The 20,318-nt window shown below is 42.3% G+C and overlaps 1 long non-coding RNA gene across 1 annotated transcript; it reads right to left on the bottom strand.

Annotated features, from left to right (window-relative positions):
* Window positions 1-16,779: 16,779 nt before the first annotated feature.
* On the bottom strand, window positions 16,780-18,841 carry LOC143442938 (uncharacterized). The gene is made up of 3 exons (XR_013111561.1): window positions 18,606-18,841; window positions 18,288-18,503; window positions 16,780-17,032 (listed from the first exon to the last, which is right to left on the bottom strand). It is a non-coding gene; the product is annotated as an uncharacterized LOC143442938 (long non-coding RNA).
* Between the last annotated feature and the right edge of the window lie 1,477 nt (window positions 18,842-20,318).

Genomic DNA, 20,318 nt, shown 5'->3' with positions numbered 1-20,318 from the left:
TAGCTTTAGGGTCCTAACAGAGGGTTTGAGTTTAAAGGGTTGCATATCTAAGCAGTTCTTACCAGGATGTAGTCCATCATCATTGTCTCTGTTCCAGTACCTCCTGTGAAGTAGTCTTTTGGCTATCTATCGAAACCATAGAGCCCAAGAAGTTGGAACTCCCCCAAAAGTTTCAGGCTAGGTGAAAGAAAACACTAGGGCCCTACTACCAACCAGGACCTTGTCTCTTGGGAAATGATTTCAGACAGCTCGTCATCAGACTACTTCACCCAAGTGTCTCTTGAGAATGTCTTCATTCTTGCAGGTAACCTGCAATACCTCACTTGAGGTGGTTGCAAGTCTGCTGTTGTCCTGATGTCTCTATGCTTTGTTCTTTTTTCAGGAAACTTCAGGAACACACTAGGACTTGTGAAGATGTACAAACTGGAAATGCAGGGGACTAGTGATTTATGGGATAATCTTTGATTTGAGAGATAGAAGCTTGGGTATAATATCTCTTGATTCTTCAGAAAAGCAATTCTTAGCTACGTTCTACACAGTTCCTCATAGTCCTCCATTGTTAAAGCAGCAACTTGCTTGAACACACACTTATGGATTGGCTCTTCCCACAAGTCCCCACTTCTCTTCCTTGGAATCCCTTCACTGTAGTAGCTGTAATGGATGATCTCGACTGACAATTTGATGAGATCTGGAATCACAGTGGAAACAAATCTCTGGGCATGTCTGCGAGGCATTGTTTATATTGGATTAATTCTGGTGGGAAGACTCACCGTAAACATTGCAATACCATACAATGGGCTTTATGAATAAATGGTGAGGAAGTGAGGAAAGCACAAATATTCATCAGTCTCTGCTTTCTTAGTGTGGATGTAGTGTGCCCAGCTGCCTTTCGCTCCCACTGCTAGCCTTCCCTACCATGGCGGACTGTGTGTCTTTGAACCATAAGCCAAATTAAACCTCTCCTTTAGTTGCTTCTTGCCAGGTGTTTTGTTAGAGCAATGAGAAAAGTAACTAGTGAAATAAGCAGATTATTTCTCAGATTTCCTTTAGGGAAACCATAGCTAAGCTCAGGAAAGAGAGTAGCCAGTGAATGGGGGGTGGGGTGGGGGTGGGGTGGGGGTGGGGTGGGGAGGGTGATCTGCTAGATGGTCCAGGCTCTTCTCCTGCTTGGTGATTACTGCAATAGTGAATGGAGATAGAGGAAATAAAGTAACAGCAAAATATTAGAGTGGGCAGAAGACAGGTTTGCTTTTGTACATGCTAAATTGAAGAGACTTGTAGGTGGGTATTTAACAGACAGTTGAAGGAATGCACTTGGAACTTGGCGGGGGGTGGGGGTGGGTGGTGGTCAAGGCTCAGGGAAAATTAGAAACTCTAGGTACTCAGCTTCTTACACTGTGGACTGCTATTCTATCTGAAGCCTCTTATCTTAACTGAATGTAGCACTGTGGAAAACTTGGCATCAGTTAAAGGTTTCTGAATGTGCAATGACCAAAGGTTAATTCAAAGGCAAATGTGTAATTAATGTGTTTCTGACAGTGCTTGCCCATAGTGCATTATATAACGTCACTATACCCTTGGCTCTGAGCACAGAACATAGGGGCTTCACACGGCATGTGCTGGTCACATTACATTACACCAATAAATGTTATAACATCAATAAGCACGTCCTGAAATACTTTGATTCCAATTTGAGATTAGTATATTTTTTGAACTGCAGTGTTTTGTTTTTTGTTTTTAACTGTACACAAAAAGTTGTCTTTTCTTACAGAGATACAATGGTTTATTTGTAGAAAACAAAGACCATGTTTTCAATTATTTTTCTTCAGCATGTATCAAGGAGGGTAGCTTTAGATTTTTTTTTGTAAAGAGTATTTGATTTTAAAAGTTGCTGTATGACAATTAGTCTTCTCTTTACTGCTTTCTTCCTTTCCTTCTTTCTTTCTCTCTTTCTTTCTTAAAGTCCTTGAATTTGAAGGAGAGCAGAGAGGGATATATGGGAGAATTTGGAGGAAGGAAAGGAAGGGAAGAATGTTTTAATTAAATTATAATCTCATTTTTTTTTTTTTTTTTTTTTTTTTTATAAAGGGTTTCTCTGTGTAGCCCTGGCTGTCCTGGAACTCACTCTGTAGACCAGGCCTCAAACTCAGAAATCTGCCTGCCTCTGCCTCCCAAGTGCTGGCACCACCACTGCCCAACTATAATCTAAAATTTTAAAAAGTGGGGAGGGAGTAAACAGGAAAAAAAAATGATGTTTGACTTGCTAACTTGAATTTCATTAAAAAAAAAAAATGTTCTGTGAAGTTTGGCTTGAGATTAGATGGAATTTCCAGTGCTTTCTGAAACAGCCTGGAAACATATTTTTTTCCCATTTGTATTGTGTATTTAGGCAAAGCAGCACTCTCAGCATCGATGATTCTAAAATCAAAATAGCAATCAGCTCTAAAAAGTGCTGAAGATATGCTGCATCCGGCAGTTTCAGATACTCAGTGAAGATTTAATCCTTTATGTAAAAGTGAATAAGCATACTCTCTCATTAATGTACACATTTGCTTTTATCTTTAACAAATGTTCAAATTGTATGCATGTCAAGGAATTATTTTGAAATAAATTTGAAGCTGGGTGGTCAGCATGGTGTCTCGGGGCCTTTAATTCCCAGCACTTGGGATGCAGAGGCAGGAGGATCTCTTGAGTTTGAGGCCAGCCTGGTTTACAAAGCCAGTTTCAAGACAGGCAGGGCTACACAGAGAAACCCTGTCCTCCCCCCAAACCCCATATAAATCTCTAATCATTTTGGACTTACAAATTCCCATCAGAACATCCCCTTGAGCTCAGTTTATGACATTCTAAATTCTCCCACATTCTTTCTGTAAATGAGTCCCAAAGCTCTAAGAACCAGTTAGTCAAGTCTGTCTCAGAAATAACCTTGCCCTTGGTATCAGTCTTCCATATTGGCTACTTTTCTCATTGCTTTGACACAGTAGTAAAAGGAGAAGTTTATTATGAGTTATCATTTGAGAAAATACAGTCCATCATGGTTGGAAAGGCATGGTGACAGACAACAAAGCTGGCTGGTCATAGTCAAGCACCTTTTCCATCTGTTTCTTTTTCCTTTCCTTTCAGGATTCCAGTTTGACACACAGATTGCCAAGTCTGCATTCATTAACAATATTAACAATTCCCTTTTCTTTTTCAGAGTGGAAGGTGTCTCTGCCTATTTGAGCTGCTATACTACTAAAAATGCCTTAGACTATACTTTATAAACAATAGAACTCCATTTTTCACAATTCTGTGGGCTGGAAGGCCAAGGTTGAATTACAAACAGATTTGGTACCTGCTGAGAGCTTTTTGATGGATGGCGCTTTCTGTGCACCTTCATAACATGGAAGGAGACAGGATTCCCTCAGACAAAGGCAAAGGTCTTACTCATGTAGACAGACTCCATGACCAAATTATCTCACACAAAAACCTACCATTCAACACTCTCATTCTGGGGATTAGATTTCAACACATGAATGGGTCTATTGACTTTTCTTATGCAATCCCTAGCCTAGCTAATGAATATTTGATCTCAGATAAAATAGTTTTCAGTAACAGAATTTCTATTTGGTGTTGCCCTCTGCTTTCTATTGTGAGCTAAAATTTGTCCCTGGCTTACTGTATTATGCTAAATTCTCAAATGATTTTTGAGTAGCTGTGCGTGAGCTTCTGGTCACTATGACAAAATGCCAGAGGTAACAAATGTGACAAGGAAAGGCTTGTGTTGGCTCATAGTTTTGACGATTTCACTCCCTGAAGCTGCTGCCTTATGTTTGGGCTTGACTCAAGTTTGAGAATTATAGTAGGAGCATGTAGCAGAACTGGCCTGTTTACCTTATGGTAACTGGGAGCAGAGAGAGGATGGGGTGCTGAGTCCCAAGACCTTCGCAATGGCATGCTTCCAGCAACTTGCCTTTCACTCCCTAGACCTCATGTCTGAAAGGTCGAATGACCTCCCAACAGCAACAGGCTACTGACCAAGCTTTTAGAATTGTCATTATGCATCATGAAACTCTAGACCTTAGTGGCTTCTTTTATGTCTTTGTCAATTTGAGTGTCTAGGTCACCTGGGGAAGAAGGTTTCCTTAAACACATACCTATGCTCATTCAACCACCTGTCTGCTTTCATGTTGCTCAATGAGAAATGTAACATTTGTGAAAGAGATCACATGACTGGCAGGCTTCAAATATTTACTACCTAGAAAAAAAACTGTTGCCAGCCGTACCTATAGAGAATTCTTCCTTCTATCTCTTGGCTTTTTCCCAAATGGATTATTGTAGGTAAGAGGAAGTCAATTTCTACTTACTGAGGCAATGGGACAAGAGCTCGAAAGGCATTTGCAAATCTCCAAGGCCAGTGAGGACCTTGGCAGCAAGGTTTTCAGAGTCTCCTGCAGGACCTCAGCTTTCACTGCCCTGTGCTGTTTAGAGAGTTTGCAGTCACTCAAGTGGCTTTAGATATATTTTTGCCATAGCTCTGTAGGACTCCAGTGGTCAGCGGTCAGCTTTGGCAGTGTCCATGTAGGGTTGACTCTGCATATGCACGGAGTAGAAGAACTCTGTGTGTGTCGGGCGGGGGGGGGGGGGCATGGCTTTTTTTTTTCTTCTCTCTTCTAAAATTTAAAGAATGTTCTAGAAAGGGTTAGGGCTTAGGCAGGCTTGTTGCTGAGACAGGAGTCTGCAGCTGCTACTAGAACAGTGCGTGATGGGGCCATAAGAGTGTGGTTACTTCTGACTGTAGAGTAAGCAGCATGCCCTGCCAGCCAGAGAGAGCTGCAGGGGTGAAACCCTCCCCTGTGAAAGCTGGTGCATGGTCTAAACTAAGCAAAGCCATGGGGTTAGGGGTGGCGGCTGTTGTGAGAGCTTGCTGACTCTCTGGGGCACCCCACAGTGTATCCAAGCCACAGAACACTGAGGCAAAGGAAATTGTTCTCCAGCATGCATAGTTACTGCTGTTTGAGGACTTCATTTGAATCAGCCACTCCTGTCTTCTTTCCTACTTCTCTCTTTGGCATATTCTGTGCCTATCTCAGCTCTGTAATTTGGAAGCATGTGACTTGTTCATTCACAGCCTCCTAGATCAAGAAGAATTTGCCTTAACATAAACCACGCCTGGAATCTCACTCAGCATCTATTTGGATGAAACTCTAGACTTTGGACTTTTGAGTTAGTGCTGAACTGAGTTAAAGTTTTTTTTTGTGTGTGTGTGTGTTGTTGTTGTTGTTGTTGCTTTTTTTTTTTTTTTTTTTTTTTTTTTTTTTTTTTTTTTGACAGGGTTTCTCTGTGTAGCCCTGGCTGTTGTCCTGGAACTCACTCTATAGACCAGGCTGGCCTCAAACTCAGAAATCTGCCTGTCTATGCCTCCCAAGTAAGTGCTGGGATTAAAGGCGTGCGCCGCCACTGCCCCACGAGTTAAAGTTTTGAAGCTGTTGAGGTGGAGTGAATATATTTGCACGGAGGTAGGACACTAATTTGGGGAACAAAATTCAAATGCCATGGTGTGAAATGATCTCTTTCAATTCATGGGTCTGGGGACCTTGATCTCCGAGGCAGTCCTGGTGAGAGGTGTGAATTTTCAGAGGTTCTGACGGGTTCTGCCCACTTCAACAGGTTAGTGCCACCACTGTGGGAGGAGACTGCTGGTCTAGACAATGGACTGCAGACAGAAGATGAGTTCAGGGTCTCTCTTCTTCTCCCTTCTTCCCTACCTTCCCCTCATGCTTTGTTGCTCTTCCACCTTCTGCCATGGAATGACTAATGCTTTCCTATCTAGTTAGAGGCAGGGCTACACAGACTTAGGATTTCCTAGTTCTCAGACCTGTGTAGCACTTCTACTTTTAAATCAATCCATTCATCCATCAATCACACAGTCCTTGTTGTTCTGTTACAGTAGCACAGGCTAGAAGAGACTAGTAAGCCAGGCATCTCAACAGGTGCTTTTTAATGTTACCAAATTGCTCAACCAGAAAAGGGTTTAAGTTTTCACTGATGTATCAGTCCCTCCTCATGGAATTAAACACAAAGAATAGCTGACTAAAAACACTGTGCCACGGAATCAGAACAGTGTGGAACTCTTGCTTAGAGAAGGATTGTTCAGAAACAGGAATAATTAGGCTCTGCATAGTTATTTTCATGACTGTGTTTTGAAGACCCTCTCACAGATACTGACAAGAAGTGCCGCCTGGGTCCTTAAGAGCAGACACATGGGGAGACAGCAGGGAATAGACATGGCTAGCTGCAATCTAGCAGTTTCTACTATATGTACTTCCTTTGGTCTTCAAATTCCCGCCTTGCTTTCTGCTCAGGCCTGCCTGAGCTTAAACTGTGCTTTAGCCTTCAGCAGTCTAAACTTCCCACGGGGGAATCATCTTTTAAATCAACTTGGTCAGCACTTGGTCCAGTTTCTGGGTAGCAGACAGCATCCGAGCAAAGCTACAGGTGTTTTTGCTGTTGATTGTTTTTGAGATGAAGTCTTGCTGTGTAATCCAGGTTGGCCTCAAATCCATTATTCTCCTGTCAAGTTTTGCAACCACAGTTGCGTATGTCATGCATACCCGGCTCCCTAGTTCTGGTGTTGCTTCTATTCCAGTGTTCTGGATTGATCTGTGCTGTTGGACCCATTCTGGTCAATGGCATGAGAGAGGAGGCTGGAAATAAGTGGGAGGGTATCTGTGGCCTCATGGGTAGATCCTTTGTAAAAATAGTCTTTTATTTTTTTTTTTGAGATTATAATTTAGTTATTTCTTCTTTCCTAATCCTTCCTACGAAACCTTCCATATTTCTCTTTCCCTCTTTCAAATTCATGACCTTGTTTTTTTTTTAAAAAAATAAATGTTTCATCTGTATATGTATAAGCATATAGATATACATTCCTAAATACATAAGTATAACCTGCTCAGTCTTCTGATGTTACTTGTGTGTATGTTTTCAGGACTGACCATCTGGTATTGGGTAATCGATGAGGGTGCCCTTTCCAAGGGAAGACTATCTCTCCAAGTAGGTGGACCTAACAGTATGTTTACTCTGGAAAGGGTAGTGGGGTGTGTATAATTAAGGGCATCTGGGTAAAAGTTTACCAGACTAAACAAAGATGGCTAGGGTTAGAGACAGGGTGCCATTTGTTTTAGGATCAGGCCTGGATTGGGCATATCACAAAGCAGATGAGGCACGAAGACTGACTACACACTCAGCCACTGGAGGTTACCTCAATGTGATCATTGCTATGTGTCTTATTTGATACTTGGAGGTTGTGTTGAAGCTGCTGAATATGACCAGACTAGTCTATGATTTATTAAAAAAAAAAAAAAAAAACCCAACAGGTTCCAAACCTGTGTTGGTCAACTGTTAGGTGACACACTTCTAAACCCTTTATAACAGTGTTCCTATTTCCTGTATCTCTGTCATAACAGTGTCCCCACTTCCTGTATCTCTGTCATAACAGTGTCCCCACTTCCTGTATCTCTGTCATAACAGTGTTCCCACTTCCTGTATCTCTGTCATAACAATCTCTTTACTTCCTGTAGCTCTGTCGTAAGTGTTCCCAGAGATCTGTTAAATTAAGTGATATTGTTTTATTTTATAGTGAAGATAAATAAAGATCAATTAAGATGACTAACTTAGGTTGATAAGTGACAGAAGGGGCTTTGAAGCCAAAGTTCAAAAACTACTTAATTGTATCTGATGCTCCTCCCATTAGGAGGAGTCAAAAATATGACCAAAAGAGGCATTCACCATGAACCTGATAACGTAGACACATATTCATGTGCGGATCTGCATCTGTCTCAGAACTCTGGTCAATGTAAATCTCTTCCACTTCAGTTCAAGGAATTTCAAGACCATTTAATTCAAAATAACTTAAGTTTATATATATATGTATGTATTGTATATTCATGCACACACGTATGTGCGCTTGTTAGGGATTGAATGGAGGCCTTTGACATGCCAGAAAAGCATTCCCAGAACTACTTCCTTAGCCAAGAGGAAGTCTGGGCTGAAACATGTTTCTTAGCTGATTTCAGATTTTGTGGCAGAGCAGTACCCACTACAGTTCCCACATTAACTAGTTCAAGGACAAGCCATCAGCTTCATAGCATTTTTGAGATTTTTTTCAATTAAATTTTTCATTCTGTGTCACATTGATCCCTCTCATGGGTGATTTCCCCTAGAGTCAGGGTCACACTGAGTCATAGTTTAATATGTCACCAGTTTCCAGAATCTTGCGGCCTTGTGGGGATTATTGTTAGTTTGTCTAGAGTAAGTTAAGATTCAAAAGATTAAACTATTTCTGGGCTGGGCTTGGTCATCATGTCTGTCTATAATCCCAGCAATGGGAGGTAAAGGCAGGGTTGAAAATATGAAGACAGCTTGGGCTGTATAGTAGAACTCTGTCTCAAAAAACCAAAAATAAATAGGTAAATAAATTGCATACTTACGGCTGGGCGGTGGTGGCGCACGCCTTTAATCCCAGCACTTGGGAGGCAGAGACAGGCGGATTTCTGAGTTCGAGGCCAGCCTGGTCTACAGAATGAGTTCCAGGACAGCCAGGACTACACAGGGAAACCCTGTCTTGAAAAACAAAAACAAAACAAACAAAAAAATTTGCATACTTGCTGGTGGCAATGTTAAGCAAGCATCTAGACAAAAGTTCTCTTGTTCAGTGTTGCTGTAATTCAGACCTGAGGATAAAGACCTGGAGGGGACTGAAGAAATTAAAACAAGGGAGAAAAAAAAAAAACTAAATGTTTTTTATTCATCAAGTCAGTGAGAAAGAAATTAATTTGATTAAAATACACATAAAAATATAAAGGTGCTAAATTCAAAAAATGTTCCTGTGCCACAGAAATGTTGCTTGATGTGCTCACTCCATGCAATTTGACCTTTAAAGCAAGTTAATAATTCTCAGCCTCCATTGCATTTTATTCATGTGTGTGTGTGCATGTGTGTGTGTATGTGTGTAAAGCATGTGTGTGCACATGTGTGCGGGTATGCATGCCCGTGACAGCAGATACCAGAGGGTGTATAAGGCATCTTCTCTGTTACTTCCCATATTATTCCTCTGAAGCAAGGTCTCTCACTGAACATGGGACTTGTGTATTCCAGCTAAGGTGGCAGCCAGCAAGCCCCAGCAACCCTATCTCCGCCTTTCTTGGTGCTGGGGTTGTAGCTGTGCATAGAGCTATACTCTTGCTTGTTATGTAGGTCTTGGGATCTCAACTCCAGTCCTCAAGCTTGAGGAGTGAAGTGTTTTTAATTTCTCATTCATCTCTCCAGCCTTCAGTTAGTTTTTAAAGGACATGTAGTATAAACTCTAGACTCTTCCTTTGTATTTCAAAGTCTTCTCTGTAGTGGGTGATATTTAAAAACTGTGGCACCCGATCTGTCTTGAGATAAGGGGCTGTCATGTTCCTGACTAGGCAAGGCCTGTGGCCACAAGCAGTGGCGGACGCTGGCTCAAGCCGCCAGCTCAGGTGGCCAGAGACACTGGCCCTGCCACCCATGAGAGCAGCGTGGGAGATGGCTCTGCCAATCTTCCATGCTGTCTCCACAAGGCTGGACTGTGCCCAGACCATCCTGTCATCCACGCTGGCCTTGTAGAAAATGATACTTTAAAGCTTAAATATTAATCAAAGGCGTTATATATTTGGTAATGTTCAATAACAATACATTCATACAATTAGAGGTGTTTCCCAGTTAGCTAACCTAAATATAAGTTGTTACCCAGGACTGCTCTCCATACCTGTGTGGCTCTTCATCCTCCTACATCTCTGCTCTCCCTAGCTCCTCCTCTTCCTTTTCCTCTTCCCCTTCTTACTCCTCCCACCTTAGCTTCTCCTACACATCTCTATTTTGTGTGATTGTAAAATGTGGTTTTCCTATTGTGCTATGTAACATTAGAACTACACCCCACGTCCCAGTGTGGATACCCATTATCCACCTTCTGCTATGTTTGTTCTTTTGTGGCCTCTAGTGACCTCTGTAGTCTACCCCATTCATACGTCTATGCCATCAACGTTAGTTTTCATGAATGAGTAAGAACAGAGATCATTTGCTCCTGACCCTGGTACATCTTAGCGGCATTTCCTCTGACTAACTTTCCCACTCTCTGGGAGTTGCTTGCACCAGGAGCTGACTCTTCTCTTATCCTCTGGGTGACACTCATCTTCCTGCCTTTTAGTGGGCACCAAGGGGATGGACAGATGGACAAATGAATAAGTGAAGAAATGAACCATGTGGTGCTGGACTTTCTGCCTTGAAGAACAAAGCCTGGTAGCATCTCTCTTGTTGTCTCTGTACTCTGCCCACATTTTAAGTCTAATGTTGGTGTGTGTGGGTGGAGTCAGCTTTTGTTCTCCCTGTGTCAGATCACTGTGGTGAGGACTGAAGCTGAGTGTCACTGAGGACTTTTCTGTACTTGGTATTTTCTCTACTCCATGCTATATATGTTCTTTATAGTTTTAATTGCTTATCGCTTTAGGTTTGGGGAAATGAGACTGCTTATAGATTGGCTAAATTAAATGAAATTATCTGTTCATTTAACTCAGCCCTTATACCAGTGACGATATATCCAAATAATAAATATTTCACCATGAATTTAGGTTTATGTTCTCACAAACAGCTCTGAACCAATATTGGATACATGGATTGTAGACAAGAGTCCCCAGCTTCTAAGCTGACCATTGGGCCTACTCTGAGGTGTGTCCTATCCTGTGTGTTTTAGATTTCCCTGGCAGGATTACATATTAGGATTGTTTAAACATATCCCGAATTTTATTTTTTACAAGAGCAGTTCCACATTAGAAGCAGTTCTTTGGCTTGTGGTTCTGTCTTTTCCCATGTTTGATAGAGGAACCCATTTCTGCTCTCTAATTTGGATCCTATCTCCTGACCTTGACTGTTGGAAGAAGAGCAAATGTTTTCCGACAGTGTGAGTCTGTGGAGGCAGTGTTGACAGTGTCAGGGCAGCGTCTAGACCTAGTGCTGACTGTAGAGCAGATCCTGTCTTCTGTTTGACAAATTCAACCAAAACCTGCATTCCCAGTGTCTCTTCTGTGCCCAAAACAGAGTCTGCTCATATTACATCATCGCTACTGTCTGTTTCACAAGCAAATAGCAGGACTACTATTTAAAAGTGAATTAAGAAGAAAATACCACTTCCACAGGCTTCTGATTTCTAGCCAAAAGGGCAAAGGAACACATAAAAAAATGATTCAGAAGTGATATGGATAAATATATATATCAAGCTTCTTTGTCTCCAAGGAACAGTATGCTATGAAGGCAAATTGCGAGTCCTCTGCCTTAGTCTCCTGTGTGCTGGGCTTTCATGTGTGCAATCACCATATCTGGATCCCAGATGTTTCTTGAGCATGTACCACATGCAGATGCTGATGTAGTTGGTGGAGGCACGGTGAGTGACACACAGATACAACTTCCTTACTGCAAGGAAGATCTGAACTACAGCAAACAAGTCACTGCACAGGCCACCAGAAAGGGATACGCATGATTAAAAAGAGGGAAAACCACAGCAGAAGATCAGCGGAGTGTGGCTGGCCACATAGTTAGGGCATCGTATTAAATGATGAAATATATTACTAAATGATCAAATATATTAAATGATAGGATATTAAATTTAGAGTGATTACGTAGGTTGCCTTCCTTGAGGGGAGATTTGGGCAAGGATCCATCCAGGTAGCTTTCTGAGGAAAGAACATTTCGAAGATAGTCAGGGCTCTCCCTCTGCAGGAGAGCCACTGGAGAGGTCAGAAATTAGTAAGGATGCCAACCGCAGAAGGGGAATGACTGGGGCAGGGGATGGTGACAGGAGACAACCAAGAGTTGGACAAGGCATGGGAGTCAAACAGGAAGCAGTGTTCCTCCATGGTCTCTGCATCAGCTGCTGCCTTCAGGTTCTTGCCCTACTTGATTGCTGCCCTTTCTGACTTCCTTTGGAGTTGAACTGCGATGAGGACGCATGAGTTGAGTAAACCTTTTTCTCCCTGAGCTTCTTTGGTCCTGGTGTTTCATCACAGCGCTAGTAACCCTGACTAGGATGCCTGTACTTCTTGGGATTATCTCTGAAATATGAAGCTGAACTTTCCCTCACACAGTATTGAGGAAGGGGCAAGGAAGAGGCTTCAAAAATCAGGCAACAATAAATTTAATCTATTGTTTAACCGCATTGTTAAAAATAAATGTATAGAATGATTTTATAAAAGTCTATTTTCCTCAGTGTTTTCCAGCAGGAATTTGATAGTGGAGCCTGTATGGCTGTCATATTCATGGGCATGCATCTACTATTTTCCCAGACCAATGATCATGTTGAATTTGTGCAGGACTCATAATCTTAATGGGATGTGGGAAACACTCCTTCTGTGAAAGACATATAATAACTATTTTTAGTTTTGTGTACAAGATATGTACATTAAAATTCCTCCATTGCTTTTATGGCTAGAAATTATTGAGACAGGTGGGCAAGTCAAGAAATCCAGAAAGTGATTCTTCAATCAGCATCATGGTTTATGGTCTGTTACGCGCACCTCTTCTGTGACCCCTTCGCCCGCGAATAAGGACACGGAGGCAGTAATCGGGTATCACTACAGACGAGGCTTTACTTGTAACAGCAAAAGCGGAAAAGACGGAAGAAACCGGAAGAGGCTCCTTAAATACACCCTAGAGTGACGTATTCACTTCTGAATGGCTGTTCGCTCACCACCCAATAATATGCCTCGGGATTGGCAGTGACTAAGGCACGCCTATCTGCCTAGCAACTGCGCAGATAATTGTTTATATCTGGAGAAGACACGCGGCCAGCGCCATCTTGGAAATGCAAATGTGTAACCACTGAAACAGTGGCTCACTACATCTCCCCCTGTTTAAATTATTAATATGAAACAGCCTTTTGCCGATTAAATGTAGTACCAAATAAGATTCGAACTCAAACCCGATCAAGCAAACTCCATCTTGGGGGAATAAGTGATCAAGAGCTTATAGCCCGAAGATTTTTCCTTACCCTTCCAGGTGCAATGGAGACCAGTCCTCTGGGTGCACGGGCTAAGGAAATATAAAGAGAATTGACACCCATCCCTGTGCAATGGAGTATAGCTCCCAGGAGTGCGAGGGCTGTCAACCTATTATTAGGTACCACAATTATTTAGGCAAGAGCTGACTGGACTTAGACCTCTCATCTTCCCAGTGCAATGGGACGAACCCCTGGAGTGCTTAGACTGAGGGTCGCAGTCATAGGCTACTTTCCAGCCTAGATAGTCAAATTTCAGGGAGGGATGCTTGCTCCAAGGCTTGCGAGTGCTTAGGCTTTAAGCTACCTTGTCACGTTTTTGTTGGGCTTTGAGCTTATAAACCAACCATCTATGAATACTAATTCACATCATAGAGCTGTATCAAGCAGGCCTATTCCCGCTCTTTAGAAAGAAAGAAAGAAAAGAGCAGAAGACATTTAAGAAGTAAAATCTCCACAGGAAACAGGTTCCATCCGCACTCCATCAAGGCTGGAAATCCGGATTTGCAATTGCTGCTGTACCTGGTCCAACTTCCCATTCCACTTTCCAAATCCCACATCGATATACTCAGCCACAAATGGCAGGAGAGTCAGAGCCGAAATCTTGTAATCCAGCTTCCTTCTTTTACAATCTTCAGACTCTCCAGCTCCGCCTCCTGCGCCCCGCACCTCCGGCCGAGCGGCTACGCCAGCCAGCCACACTCCGATAGCCAGGGACCCAAATTAAACTGTTTTCACCTGTGAAGGAAACACAAACAGCTTCCCACCCCGGGCCACAGCAGGCCCTTAGCCAATCTTGTATCTTCTTGTTCTTACGAGGGACAATGGCTGCACGGCACCCAGCCATGACATCCTCAAAGATCATCTGTTCCATCACTGGCATTGCTTGCTCTGAGCCCGCAGGACACTCCCTGTGTGCCCGCAGCTGGAAGGCAGCTTCCCAAGGCAAACTGCCTCCCTCCTCTGTCTGCCTTTCGCAGCACGCTCCCTTGTTCTGCCGGGCTGCAAGCCGCCACACGTAGCAGAGCGCAGACGCCTCTGCAACCGGTCTGACCCAGGCCCTGTCGCAGTGTCTCTGTTCCCACAGCCCGAGCCGAGGAGCCGAGAAGCACGGCAGGGGACCCTCGAGCCCGAGCGAGCCGCTGGCTCCGGCCGAGGTCGGTGGGGCTGGGCTGAGTGACTTAAGATCCTTCTTAGTCTTATCTCAGAACGGCTATCCTTTGCACAAGCGACTACTTCCTCCTCTATGCTCTCCTCCTCGGAGCTGCCCAGTTCTATGGAGTCAGGCTCCTTAATGAAGTACAGGGGGGGTCCTTTTGACCTCCGTTCTCTCTCCACCATCCGGTGGAGGGGCCTCAAGCTTAATGGACTCTGCAGTAGCCCTTGTTCCTTTTGAGTACTCTATCTCTCCAGGCTCTTTGGCCTGACCTCCAGGCTCCTTGGCCTGATGCCGGCTAACACTAACACACTCTGGTTCTGATAGCCTGGAGCTGACCTCTCTTGAAACCTCTTGACTTGCCCTAATAGCTGAAAGCAACGCAAACAAGAGGCTACCTATTGCTGCCGTGGCAATGGGTGAATATCCACCCGCAACGAAGGTTTCTACCCCAAGCATACCTTCCAAAGGTGACCCCGTATCCTGTAGTTTTTTTAACCCGCCCCAAAACTTGGGGGGTCTTCCGCGGTGCCTTGAAATTCCAGGGTTTCGGCTCCAGTTGTTACGCGCACCTCTTCTGTGTCCCCTTCGCCCACGAATAAGGACACGGAGGCAGTAATCGGGTATCACTACAGACGAGGCTTTACTTGTAACAGCAAAAGCGGAAAAGACGGAAGAAACCGGAAGAGGCTCCTTAAATACACCCTAGAGTGACGTATTCACTTCTGAATGGCTGTTCGCTCACCACCCAATAATATGCCTCGGGATTGGCAGTGACTAAGGCACGCCTATCTGCCTAGCAACTGCGCAGATAATTGTTTATATCTGGAGAAGACACGCGGCCAGCGCCATCTTGGAAATGCAAATGTGTAGCCACTGAAACAGCGGCTCACTACAATGGTCCATTAAATATGTTTAAATGTTAAACAAATCTTTAAAAATAAACAGTGCCATATGTCAATTAACATACCTAATATTCAAATTTTCAGTATTTCCTGCTACTCCACTACTTTGGTTTTACGCTTACCAAGCACACTAAGCCATGCATACAAGGGTAAGATTTCCTTTTGCCTCCAGCTCAGTTTGGCTTACTATGGAAGTACAAGGGGATGCATACGCCAGCAATGGTGAATCTCGAAAGGACCAAAAGGCTGTGTTCCATGTGATTTCCGTTGCATCCACTCTAAAATGGGAAAAGCTATAGACTGAAAACAGATCCCCAGTTGCCTAGTTGCACAGGGGACACAGAGGGGACTGGCTGGCTGCATGGGGCAGGGAAGGTGTGGACGAGAAAGAAAGTGTTCGGTTGTTTACTGCCACTGTGGATAAACAAGTATATACCTTCCTAACTCATGGGGATGTTAAACCAGTCAGCATTTCTCTGTTTCTGCTGATAGAGCGAGTAAGCTTTAGAATTCTTAGAAAAAGTTACTTTTGTTATATATAAGATCTGGGGTAAAGATTCTAAGAGATTGCATCTCATGTGACAGCCCTGTAGAAGCCGATGCCCCCCCCCCAACCCCCTTTTGTTCTTTATCATCACAGTGGTCTTCAATTTGCTCTGCTTCTTATGGCTTATTAGCTAACCTAAATCGTGTTTGTTTGCCTGATTAAAATGTGGTTTCCTTGCAGGAAATAGACTCAAGATATTAACTAAACCTTCCAGTATTACCCAATTGCACTAGGGGCAGAGGGTTTAAGACACAAGAATACAAGTTTTCTCAAGTTTGGGCATAAACTACCTTTTAGTAAAACCTTGGCATATGTTCTGTGCATTCAAAGGGCAGGTCAGAACCGAAACTTTTCAGTTTCTTGTCTCCATTATGCCCGTTCATCATTGTCTTGGCAGACTGGCTGGATTTCTAAAGCACATGGCATTCTCCTCAGACTTCATGTATGTTCTAAGATGTAAGTGACTAACCATAGCCAGCCATCAGTCATTCTGTTCTATAGTCTATTTCACAGTTATATGAGATTAACAGAAGCAAACCATTATTCTGTTTCTATAGTCTATCTCACAGTTATTTTACATGAATTTTTTTTAACAGAGGATAATGAAAATGTAGGATTCAAGACATCTTAGGCTTTTGAGGTTCAAACTCAGTCAGCACCAACATCACTTGAAAGTGTGGGAGACAGGCAAAAGAAACCTTGGCTTCAACACGAGAGAACTAGATCAGAATTCATGTGTTTTATTACATTTTAAAATTTATTTATTGTGTGTCCATGTATGTTTATGTGTGGGTGTGCCCATGCCACAACAGACACGTGGAGGTCAGAGGGTAACTTGAGGAAGTCTCTCCTTGTACCTTGTCTGAGGGGATAAACTCAGGTCATCAGGCTTGGTGGCAACTGCTGTCACCTGTTGAGCCATCTCACAGTTTTGAATACTTGTTTTTAAATAACAGGCCCTCATCCCTTGTCATTCTTCTTATGCACATTAAATGTGAGGCACACTGATGTCATGTGAGGCACACTGAAGTCACGCTTTGGCTTAATCACCTGCATCCCTGGCACTCAGCTCTAACATAGATAAAAAAAAAAAAAAAAAAAAAACAACAACAACAAAAGCTGAAATTAAGTTTAGCCTATTTTATTTTTGAACCTTAAAATCATCTTATATAATGTTTACATACAATGGTGATTGCATAAGTAATGTGAATATTTAAAAAGACAAAAGATAAACATCTTTTTAGCTGACATATCACAAGTAACCAAAGTCCTCATGGGGGGTGAGCTATGATCTTCATCGCACTTCTTGCGGGAGTGGGGACTTGCTCACGCATATTCCCGATGTCCTGATGTCTTCATTCAGAGGGACTGACCTACATAAACGGCTTAATAAATAAACTCAAATGTGGGCTTCTGTCATTTTAAACAGTCATTGATCATGTTCCCGATAATCAAAACTTCAGGACTTGCTGTTTTAATTTTTCCTGTCCTAACTCAAAGTTGTCTTGTTTACCCTAAGATTTCTGCTGCACTCTATTTACATTGAGATCATCTTTGTAAGTTCATTAAAACAAAACAAAACTCCATTCAAATAATAAGGCTTGGAGTATTTAGGATTCAGAAATTTACAAATTTAGAAGATATTCTTTATTCTATAATATTCTAAGTAGACTATGGAACATTACCTTTAATTAAACATCAGTATTTCTTATTTCTGTAACATATAAACATTTATATTATATGTTTATATAATATACAATAACACATAAACATAATTATTAGATAAAAATATATAATGCATATTTAAACAACTGTCCTTAAGTCACAATCAAGTGTGTGTCATAAAACTGGTCACAAGATTTTACAAAATCTTGAAATTATAGATGAAGAAAGGGGATCTATCTGAAATGAGTAGAAAATTAGTAATGTTTAGTTCATGTTTATCTGCAGGTAGTAAGGGCTTTGCAGAACTCAGTGCTCATTTAAAGCTCAGACCTCCTCACATGGTTGTTCTATAACTTCAGTAATATTTAACAACCGATGTAGCCAGAATATCATGCAAGGCTGAGGTTCTGCCAGGACGAGAGCCATAGCCAGTATTCTGCCTCTGAGCTTTGTAACCAGCTTCACTCCGTCAATTCTTAGCACCCTTTTCTTTTTTAAAAGAGCCTAATTTTATCCAGAGTGTCAAACTAAAAAACCCATTTACTTTATCGGATCATAGTGCAACTGGAGATCATGTGACCCCATATTGTTCCGTGAGACAGTGGTCACGTGCTTTTCTAACACTTCTCTGCCTTATTTCCCCCTTTCTCCTTGGCAGGAATACAGATTGAATGCCAAAGAGAGGTGGTAGCTACCTTGCACAAAGAAGAGAAAGCATGAACATTCACCTTATTCTAAGCCTCATTCTGATGACGGTGGATGCAAAAACCGGAAGTGACCTATTGAAATCCATCAGCTTTGGAGAGATAGCCCTTGATTTCTTATTCTTAACACACAGAGAGCACTTTCCCTTTAAGTTTTGGGCTTAGAGTGTCTGGTATTTGTAGCTAAACACATCCCTGGACACTCTTCTAAGTTAGAACCTTTATCCCTGTTTTTTTTTTTTTTTTTCCGTCAGCTTACCGTCTTTCCCTCGCAGCTGAGCATAAGTATAGACCGGCGGGTGTACTCATTGCTCCTTGGAAGTAGAAGTGTGTCTGACACACTCGGATTTCCAAGGTTACCTTCAGTTCACAAACGTTCCATTACCAAGGCGTTCAGCGGCTGCTCTTGTGCCCCTCTCCTTGCCATGAACACATGCTCACCTGGGCAGAGTGGCGCAGCCATTCTTGTAAGTCCCTGTGAACAAGAAAAACTATAGGAGCTGAATCAAAAAAAAAAAAAAGTTAGCATGATTGTTTAAAAATAATTCAAAATTATTGCTGGAGAGTTCATATTTACTTATGGCATTTTTTTTCTCTGAAGATATCGGTATCCAAAGAAAAGCTTGGCAATAATCATTCAGCTCAGTTCAGTTCGGATCAGATCGGTGCCTCGATTCAATCAGCCCAATTTCAAGTTTGCTTATTCTTTTTATCAAAATGTTTGCACATCGCTGTGAACCCCCTTCTTTCTTCCAGCCTTTGAATTTGTGCAACCCTTTTTTCACCGTGTGTTGTTTCACCTCACGTGACCTCTGTTACCTGTGAACTTCGTGGCTTGCTTCTTGGTCTTTTTTTTTTTTTTTCCCCTTGGGGACACATCTCTGGGGATCTTCATAAGTGTGTGCTCATTGGGTTTCAGCTTCTAGAAGATTCGTTGGTTATGAGTTGGTTTTGGCTGAGTAAGCTGGGCTTTCATGCTGTTCACTTGTCCCTGTATAAATACTACCTTTGTCCCCTGGCTTGAGGGTTTCATAACATGGAGAGACAGATTAGGAGGCTGAAGAGTGACATCAGTGCACTGATTAAGTTGCCAGCTCTGTGCTCTTGAGGCTCTGTCTCCTCTGCCCCAGGATAAGACACTGCTTCATGCCAGTCAGCAGCTGGAGGGACAGGAGAGTTTCTGTTGAGACAAACCCTCCTAGCTTCTTGCTGCCAGGGACTTTAGATCCCGACTCGTGATGTCTGTCTCCTAGGCCCTGTGAATTTACTCTGGCCTGTCACCTCACGACATCTACAGTGTCAACTATTGCCCTCCACGGTTTGACTCCAGATTATTTTAATGTCTTCTTTTGGAGCTTGAGTGAATATATATATCTCCACTGCTATTTGTCCATTATATATGTTTGGAAGGTAGGTTCTCATATTAGGAGAATCTGATTTATTCTTTTGTCTGATCCAATGCATTTCAATTCATTTTATGTAAGATCAACTTATGTGGCAGGTAATAACACACTTCTTGAGTATTTATTATGTTGTAAGATTTTATATTTAATAACACTTCTTGAGTGTTTATTTTGTGATCATATTTTATATACGTTACTCATTTTTTGTTTCTGTCTCAATAATCACTCGCCCTGACTAACCTATGATGACCTAGCTATTATAGAACACAGAATATAGGACAATTCTGTTCCTTGGTATGTGTTCATAAAGACTGAATATGTAAGCCCAGAAATTTATACAACTTAGATTTCTATCAACTAACAGAATGTCCTTCACTCAATAATAACTTCCAACACACACTATAGCATGAATAAGGCATGCAAACCTTATATAAATAAAAGAAACCAGGCACAGTGGTCACATACACATTTTTACAAATAACAGAAGAGGTAAGAACAGGCAAATCCATAAAGTCAGAGGCTCAGTATGAGGGGCTCCTTTTGCTTTCTTCTGTCCTGACAACTTTCTATAGCCTCTCGTTCTGCTTCTAGTATGATGACTATCTTCATTTTATAGATGAGAAAGCCAAGACATCCAAGATCAAGTCCTTTGCTTAACACATGCTTAGAAAGATTCCTGGCCCCTAGGAAGAAGCCCTGTCTCATTCTGAGATCTGTCCATGATCCTAGCTCACAAGGTTCTTTCCTCCTGAACATCACGAACTAGAGCAGAGTTCCCCAGCTAGTGTCCACAGGTAGAGCTCTGCCCTAAGACAGTCTATATAACCCATCGGTAATTTGCACTGATTAAAAAACTGAATTTGTTGACAGTGTTGCAACCTTATACC

This window comes from Arvicanthis niloticus, chromosome 7 (genome assembly GCF_011762505.2).
Source record: "Arvicanthis niloticus isolate mArvNil1 chromosome 7, mArvNil1.pat.X, whole genome shotgun sequence".
NCBI lineage: Eukaryota > Metazoa > Chordata > Mammalia > Rodentia > Muridae > Arvicanthis > Arvicanthis niloticus.
The sequence above is the reverse complement of the archived record's forward strand: the minus strand, read 5'-3'. Positions and strand labels throughout refer to the sequence as shown.